The sequence below is a fragment of the Rhincodon typus genome, chromosome 17 (assembly GCF_021869965.1).
Source record: "Rhincodon typus isolate 14 chromosome 17, sRhiTyp1.1, whole genome shotgun sequence".
In the NCBI taxonomy this organism is placed as follows: domain Eukaryota; kingdom Metazoa; phylum Chordata; class Chondrichthyes; order Orectolobiformes; family Rhincodontidae; genus Rhincodon; species Rhincodon typus.
Window position 1 is genome coordinate 17808277 of NC_063348.1, and position 9592 is coordinate 17817868.

Consider the following 9592-nt stretch of genomic DNA (forward strand, 5'->3'; position numbering starts at 1 on the left):
ATGATAGAGATGAGGGGAATTATGGGCTTTGCAACTTTGGAACACTGCCTCAGATGCCAATTGAAACAGGGTCTTTTTTTTTTTTTTTTAAGGTGGAGGCAGATGGATTCTTGTTAGGCAAGGGAATGAAAAGTTATCAGGGATAGAGGAAAATGTGGAAATTGGAACACAAACAGAGCAGTCACAATCTTATTGGATAGAGGAGCAGACTTGAACAGCTGAATGGCCTACTTCTGCTTCTGATCTACAGGCTCGCAGCATGTAAAGTGAAAGCAGCTGAGTTACCTTGGGACTAATTATGAGGCCACCTTTAGCTTAAGAAGTCCTGGTTGCATAGTGATGGCACAGGACTGCAAAGGTCTCATAGTGCATCCAAAGGGCTGGAAACAGTTTACTTTGTCCTAAATTCTTGAAATATGAGAAATCATGAAAGGGCCCATGTTCTGTCCAGTCAACAAAATAAAGGAAGCTGAATTTATGTTCAACACGAGGTGAGCCACAGCAACAGTAATTGAACATATAAAAGCACTGTTCTGCAGCAGGTGACAAAAAGTATTCCATAATGATTTTGGTGCATCGGTGAAGCCCAACAAAAAAGGAATTGCGCTTATATCTCACCTTCCGCCACTTCAGGATTCCCCAAAATGCCTTCCAGCGTTTCCTCCCACAGTCCAAAGATGTGCAGGTTAGGTAAATTGGCCATGCTAAAGTGCCCATAGGAATGTGTAGATTAGGTGGGTTATAGGGTGATGAGTCTGGGTGGGTGCTCCGAGGTTCGGTGTGGGCTTGTTGGGCCGAAGGGCCTGTTTCCACACTGTAGGGAATCTATGATTCTAACGAAGTACTTTTCAAGTGCAGATACTCTTGGAACCAAAAGTACAAAGGAAGCTTAAACTAATGCCATGTTATGACCTGCCTTAGTGATGTTGGTAGAGGGATAAATATTTGGTTAGGGCATCTGGGATTAACTCCCTGCACTTGTTCCAGGAGACACAAAGGATATCCACCCAAGACAAATGACAGCCTTACATTAAGAGACTATCTGACAGCATTTCTGACAGTGCAGCTATTTTTCACTAGTGCTATCCCTCAGTACTGCAATGAAATGTCTGTCTCGATTCAAGTACCTTCCTCAACGCTGGAACGAGGCTTGAAGCCACAACCTTCTGACTCAGAGGGAGTCACAGCTGACAGCTGGGTTTGGTCCAAAAGATTGACTTACCAAAGAAATACGAGTCTGTTTCTCAATTAAATGCGCAAGAGTAAAAGATCACTGCAGCCAGTAACAGCTTTTTTTTTGCGTGGGGATGGGGAGTCATTGAAAGGGCAGTTTGTGGCTGTGATGAAGTGTCACGGAAAAAGTAGCTAATGAAATCAATGGGACCAGAATCAAAAAGAAAAATTGGAGCATTTCAGACAACCTGGCTATATGTTTTAGCTGTACTGACTTGTTGGGTCTGAACCTGGCAAATTTCACTATTTGTTCCCCAAGGACAAGATGAAGAAACTCAAAATTATATACATATACAACCCAGGCATTTATTGTCAGAAAATTCAATATTTTCCCTTTCTTTGCAGTATTTTACAAACACAGTCCTACTTGAAAAATCACAAAAATTAAGCATTTCAAAACTCAAGTACCCGCTTCAGTTTTGTACAGTCAATTTGTTAATCCAGCTGTTACTGCTGAGGATCTTTCTATTTTATCTAATTTTCTTGCAAATAAATTCACGACTTCCATGTCTTCTTTTCTCCTCCGGCTCTGGCCAAGTGACGTACGTATTGTAATGTCTTACAAACACCTCAACGAGTACAGACATAGAATGTTCTAACTCTCTGAGCCACTTGGACAGCCAAAAATATATATTTTGGAATAATTCAAGTTACATTTCCGGAGTTCACATTTCGATTGTGCCTGCAGGTGTTACCCTGTCCTCTTCTGGACTGCCACTTCAATTTCCACTCTGAAGCCTGTCTTCAGCCTCCAACAATCTCATGTGGTAACCTGTTGCATCTATCTCCAGTCTCCAAACCATAGATTGTGATCAATTTGTTGATTGCAGAGTCCTTCGCAGTTGATCTCAGTCTCAGTCACCCTTAAACCCTCAGTCACTCGTATTCCCTGTAAGCTGTGCACGCTTGTCGATCATCATGCTGCTCATTCCATGATTTAAGTCGAAGTCATGGTTTCAGGCATCAGATCAAAAACTCTTTGCAGGACCTTCCCTAAACTTGAACCACCTGACATCAGCTTGGAAGATTAGCTCACAGTAGGCATTAGTGAGTTTGTAAAGTAAGAATTTAAACAAGCAGTGCTGAAGATCTTTTGTTTGAAACTGGTTGACAAGTTTAACATCAACTTTCAATACATGACAGAAGTCCATAATTTTATTTTCTAATGCTTACAGTTCAGTGGTAATTGATAAAAGTGGGGAAATCAGGATAATTTCTGCAAAGCGCAACAAAGTCCGCATTTAAAGTTTTTGAGAAGATTTGTAGCTCGGGTTGTGGATGACCACTTACCTTCCCACTTATTTTTGTCATCCACAAACATGATGATAGTACATTCACTTCTGTCATTTAAATCATTAATAAATATCGTAAATAATGCGGCCCCAGTACCGGGGGCATATCACCAGTTATAGGTTGCCATCCTGAAAGTGGCCCCCTTATCCCAATTTCTGAGTTAGCCAATCCGTTACCTATGCTAATACATTACCCTGAACAGCATACACTGTTGTGTTATTAAGTAGCCTAATGTACGGTACCTTATCAAGTGTCTTTTAGAAATCTAAATATACTACATCTATTGGTTTCTCTTTATTGACCCTGCTTGTTATCCGCTCAAACAGCTCTAATAGATGTCATGCAGATTTTCCTTTCATGAGGCCATGCTAACTCTGACTGATGATATTGTGTTTCTAAATGTTCTGCTATTACACCTTTATAATAGACTAATATTTTTCCAATGACAGACATTGAGCTAACTGACCTACAGTTTCCTTTTGTGCCTCCTTCCCTTTTTGTTCAAACGTGGTATATTGACAGTTTTCAAAGTCTTTGGGACTTCTCCAGAATCTCTGTACCTACTTCCTTTAGTATCCTGTACTATAACCCATCATCTCTTGCACTTGCTTCATCTTGTGGTTTGTGATGTCACTCTACCACTGATCATACTGAAGGCAGGCCCCTGAATCTGTGTCTCTAGAACATCTGGAATACTTCACCTGTTTTCAAATGTAGAGGCATGCGAGTTCACCGCAGTGGCTGTGATTTGTTTCTGGGGAACTGGTCATCTTCTGGCACTCAGATTTGTACAGGGCATAGTAGGGGATCTCTAATTTTTTTCTTAGTCTGAGCTCTGCGTGTGGCACAAGACTGCAAAGGTCTCATAGTGCATAGAAGGTAAGTGGTGAGAATGACACAAGGAGTCTGCAGAAGGCTATATATAGATTAAATGAATGGGCTAAAACTTGGCTGATGGAATATAATGTGGGAAAACGTGAGGTTAAACACTTTGGCAGGAAGAATAGAAGAGTTGAATATTATTGAAATGGGGAAAGACTGCGGAAAGCTGCAGCACAGAAGATCTGAGGGTCCTTGTGTATGAATCACAAATGCTGGCATCCCATGTTCAGCAGGTAATAGGAAAGGCAAATTAAATGTCAACCTTTATTTGAAAGGAAATTAAGTATAAAAATAGGGAGATCTTTCCAAAGGTATACAAGGCATTAGTTAGTCCACAACTGGAATACTGTGAAAAGTTTTGGTCCCCTTAGCGAAGGAAAATTACCCTGGCTTGGAGGCAGTCCTGAGAAGTTTCATTAGGTTGATCTGAATGGGAAGGGATTTTCTGATAAAGAGAGGTTGAATAGGTTGGATTGAACTCAATGGAGTTTAGAGAATGAGAGGAAACCCTACCGAAACATACAAGATTTATTTTTTTTTGGGGGGGTAGGGTGCTTGACAGGGTAGATGAGAGGGGTCATTGCCCATTGTGGGAGAATATAGGATCAAAGGGCATAATGTCAGATTAATGAATTTATGTAAATCTTTACCACAGAGATTTGTCAAGGCTAGGTCGCTTAGAACATGCAAGGCTGAGATAGAGAGATTTCTAATCAGTGAGGGAATCACGGGTTATGTGGGTAGTTAGGAAAGTAGAGTTGAGGGTTATTAGGTCAGCCATGATCCTATCAAACAGAGGAGTGGACTTGATGGGCCAAATGATTTTCTTCTGCTCCTGTGTCTAATGGCCTCATGGATAGCAGTTTCCAGACTATCACCTGAAACTCATGATTGGTTCCATGTACAAAATTTACGTTGGAGTTCAACCAATTTTAAAACTTGATTAAAGAAAGATTCAACACTGGGTTGTTTTTGCATGCATGTTTTTAAAGACATAACAACTAAAGAGGATCTTCTCACTCTCTGTCCCTTAAAGAGAAAATAAGAGGTGATCAGATCTAATGAATTCCCAAGAAATGTGCGTGAGAAAAGCATTCCAAATAAAGAAGCTGGTTTCCAACTAAAGAAGGTGCATTCGCAAAATGCAGACTTTGGTTGTAGACTTCCTTGCCGAGCCGGTGTGTCTGGAAAATCAGGACCGGATGTCAACCACCCCAGCAAACCAAGGCATATAAATAACAAGCAGGACAGAACACCAACACTTCACCAGAGGCATACTGATCATGTTACCGAGCAGGGTGACGAAACATCTACAACCAAACCCACCAGGCTCAGCGAGCAACTCTACAACCTCATCCATAACCTGAGCTACAAATCTTCTCAAAAACTTTAAATGCGGACTTTGTTGCGCTTTGCAGAAATTATCCTGATTTCCCCACTTTTATCAATTACCACTGAACTGCAAGCATTAGAAAATAAAATTATGGACTTCTATCATGTATTGAAAGTTGATGTTAAAACTGTCAACCAGTCTCAAACAAAAGACCTTCAGCACTGCTTGTTTAAATTCTTACTTTACAAACTCACTAATGCCTACTGTGAGCTAATCTTCCAAGCTGATGTCAGGTGGTCCAAGTTGAGGGAAGGTCCTGCAAAGAGTTTTTGATCTCATGCCTGAAACCATGACTTCTGCTTAAATCAAGGAATGCGATGTGCAGACAATGTGTGGTTGCCCAATTCTGGGTTCCTTCCAGACATAATGACACAACTGATCAAGCTGAACTGTGATCTGCAGGGAAAGGACAGATCAGTGCTACGAATGCATTAAAATTGGGTCTGTAGTCCCCCAATTAAAGAATAAAACAGTGCAACACTTCCTAAGCTTGGAAAAATACTAGAGAAAAAAAAACAAAGGCAAAAAAAAATGGTTCCACCAAAAAACACGTTTGTACACACTTGAGGAAGATAGCAGAGGAATTCAACAGATGATTTCAGGAAATCATTAGAACAAATCATTATGCTTGTCTCAAATTTGTTCCTTTAAGTAGACACAGGTAGATTGGCGACCATATTCATACCAGGCGTTTGATTTCCAAAGCAGTGGAGTTGATACAGAGATAGTTATGATAAAAAACCATATTCAAATGAAAAGTCAGATCAAGGTACAGTGATTTTTGTGGACTCAAAAACTATGAGAATGAGTAGAGTACTCATTCCTACCATTCAGTGCTTTTGAAATGAAGCTTTACTACATACCTCTGAGATGGCATTCTCCCAAATAAGGATAATCAAGATAATGATAAAGATACTATTCAGACTCCTAGGTATCAGGGTAGCCCACGAACCAATAACCACCCTACAACAGTTACTCATGAATGTAAATGATCCCATACCCATAACCAATAAAACCAATGTAATATACGAAATACCATGCAAGGTCTGCAAGAAACATTATACAGGCCAATCTGGAAGAAAATTGACCATAAGGATACACGAACACCAACTAGCCACCAAGAGACACGACCGATTCTCACTGGTCTCAATACACTTGGACAAAGAGGACACAAATTCGACTGGGACGATACATCCATAATAGCACGAGCCAAACAGAGACATCCCAGGGAATTCCTGGAGGCCTGGCATTCCAACCGGAACTCCGTGAACAAACACATTGAACTGGACCCAATATACAAACCACTGAAAAGCAAAACCCGAAGTGATGCAAACCACCCAGCAAACCGAGGCATATAAATAACAAGTGGCACAGAACACCAACTCTTCACTCGAGGCACACTGACGATGTTACCTAGCAGGGTGACGAAACATCTGCAATCAAACATACCGGCTCAGCGAGCAAGTCTACAACCTCATCCACAACCCGAGCTACAAACCTTCTCAAAATCTTTGAAACGTAATCAAGTTGATGCATTGCGCCCATCCCACCAATACTCATTTGATGAAATGTGTATGACCAGCGGTCTCAAACTACACTCCAAACTTCAAGGCTCCGGCAGATAATGTGCAGCCACAGGTGCCGCAATGAGACTTGATGAGTAAAAGGCAAAATGAATAATTCTCTACACTTTTAGATTTATTTAGCACCACTAGCCCATCAGTTCAATTACTAGGGCTAAGTTCTCAGTACTAAGGTGTGTAACATAAACCCCTTTTTTCCAGGTGATAGGGCAATTTTACAAACACTTGGTGCAACGTGTGATCTGAATATACGATGTTATATAACAGCAAACATTCTCGCCACATTACAGGGAAATCCCAAACACTGCCAGATGCAAAAATACAATCAAGAATGTTCAATATTAGGTAACACTGCTTCCTGCACAAGCCACAAACAAATACATACCTCTGCAACAGATTTTACAAAACATCACTGAAAACGAATCCAGTAATTTCACATCCCTTTCAGGATTCTCCCCAAAGCTCAGTGGATCAATAAATTGACTGCAAAATTGCAGTATAGAGCCTTAAAGAACAAGATGATCCTCGATTCAACCCTGTACTATGCTGATTAAGCTAATCTGCACCAGGTAAACCACTAGGCTAGCATATTTGTCCTCAAATATTCTTGAGCCAGGGAAGAAGAAAAATGAGCCATTTTCTAGTCAGGACTATTAATGAGTTACTCCTGCTAGAATGTGGGACTGCACTATGATGGATCAGAGGTCATTTCCAAACTACAGAGTTCAAAATATTACTCAGTCAATGACAGAAGTTATTTTTAACAAGTAATTTGCTTAGGGCAATTAGTATTCCGTTCTAAGTACGAGATATCTAATGAACCATCACAATTTGCACAAAGCCATTACCCAACTCTGGATTATTCTGCATTTAATTAAAACTAAATACTCAAAATGATCTGAGCCATTCAAGAATAACAAATCAAAATAAAGTTCAGAATTAAATAACAGAATTCAAGTTTCAGCACTGCAGGAAAATAGAACCTTTTTTTGTTGGAATTCAGATCTGTAACAAGCAGCAACGTACAACATTCTAAGAGACAGCAGAATTCAGGAAGCTGCAATCCTTCCCCCAGCTGTCTCTTTAACAAAAACTCATCAACAGATGAAGCTTCATACAGTCCATTCTGACATCTTACCTTCCGGCATCATGCATATTAAGTAATTAGCACAAATACATTCAAAGGGAAGTTAGATAAGCATATCAGGGAGAAATTGATTATCTGATACAGTTAGATGAACATGGATGAGAGCAGCATGCACACCTATACAGATGAGCTGAGCCAAATTGCCTTGTTTTGTATCATAAATCCCATGTAATTTACCATGCCACAGATACTACAATCAACTTTTGTTGATTCTAGTCTGTCTCTTTGAGGACAAAATGTAATTGCTGTAAACAGGTACACATGATATAAATTAGAAATTAATTCCTGTTATTGAAGAACATTCAAGGATCTTCAGAAGTTTGTAAGTTTCCAACATCAGGTCAAATTCCAAACTCACTTCATCAACAGTACATTTTATAGTACACCTTCGATTGAAAATTTATTTTCTAAAATTTATGTGGTGAGGTGTTGCATTGGATGCAAGAGTTAATGCTGAGTGCATTAAACACCACCCAATATGACGATTTCACATGGAATCAAGCAGGAGAATAGTTTTGAATCTCAGAAAAGAGTAATCTAACATGGAAGACTACCTCATTGTGTCAGTGACAGTGCCTGTCATATCAATGTTATTTGTACGTGGTTGCAATAAGTTACATCTTGATTAAGACAAAAGCCTCTTCTCGTTGGATTTTCTCTACCACACGAGGCCAGGAAGGTCCTGTAATCCCTATCAGAAAAGACAATAGTGACAGCTAACCTTCAGATCTTACACCATGATGAGCTGTGGTGAAGAGTAATTTTACAATCTGTAGCATACTCTGAAACTTTTACAGATTAAATTAATTGATAAATGACCTGTCAAGTCCTATCTACCACTATACGTCTTATTAAGTTTGTCCTATTTAGATTTTGACCAGTTGGAAGATTGGAACAAATATTTGCTGATTGGTGGACAAATCCTAAATCGGAACACTAGAGATGTTCTGACATCAAAGTAGATTTTTACCTAAAGTATCAAAAACTTTAAGTAGACATAAAAACAATTAAATTTGAACATACTGCATTTTACTGCAGCTCAAACAAAGACACAAACTAAAATGATCCTATTGTGAGGAACTGAGATAGATAAAATAAGTTAATTTGATCTTAAAATCAAGTGCAAATTTCTGTTATCGTTCTTTAAATAGTCCATTATTGAAACATCTACTGCCTGTCCAGATTTAGATTTCCCACCAGTTAAACAATTGGAGTACACTAACATTTAAAGGTAAGGGGAAATAGGAGGTCCCATATCATCTACTATATTTAGTTATGTTTGTATTTCAATTATTGCAATTTGAAACATTGAATATAAACAATTAGAAAAACTTACTGATCCATTTGGTTGATCCCAAAGTAAGAAATCACACTCATTCTTTAATAACTCTCAATTGCTTCATTTTATTGTAGGGCCATACAACAACTATGTGAATTGTGATAACTTCTGTCACTTTCAAATGTCAAAAACAAAAAATTGTAATTAAAAACAAAATTTAATTTTAATATATTTATAAATAGCATGTTTTTTATTTATCATATTTTTCATTCATTCCATTATGTTTCACCTCCAATATTAATTTCAATGAATCAGCATTGCACTATACTTTAGTATGAAGCACTCTTAACCTCTCCAATACCACGACTGCAGCCACTATTGATAGGCATACAATGGATCTTTCAGCAAACAACTGAAAAGTCAGAGATATATTTACGCATTAGAAAGTATAAAAAGGTCCGAAAGAATCTGGAAAAAAAGCTAAAGTTACCAAGAAGATAATCTGAGTTGCAGATGTAGAAAAGGAATATAGTTCTTAGAAACTGACTTTGATTAAAACAGATCAAAGGTCTTCACTTTTCATTTCTAACAAAAAGTCTCCATCTAAATTGGTAACTTGCTTTTCTATTTTCAAATACTGCTTAAATATGTAAAATGGTTTTATTTCAGATTTGTAATTTTTATATTTTCCCCTTTTATCTTTCGAAGTTGGATTTGTATCTTCAAAGAACAATAAATGTTTTGTATTAATCGCTCAGGCTTCGTTTCTTGCTTTGCAAGTA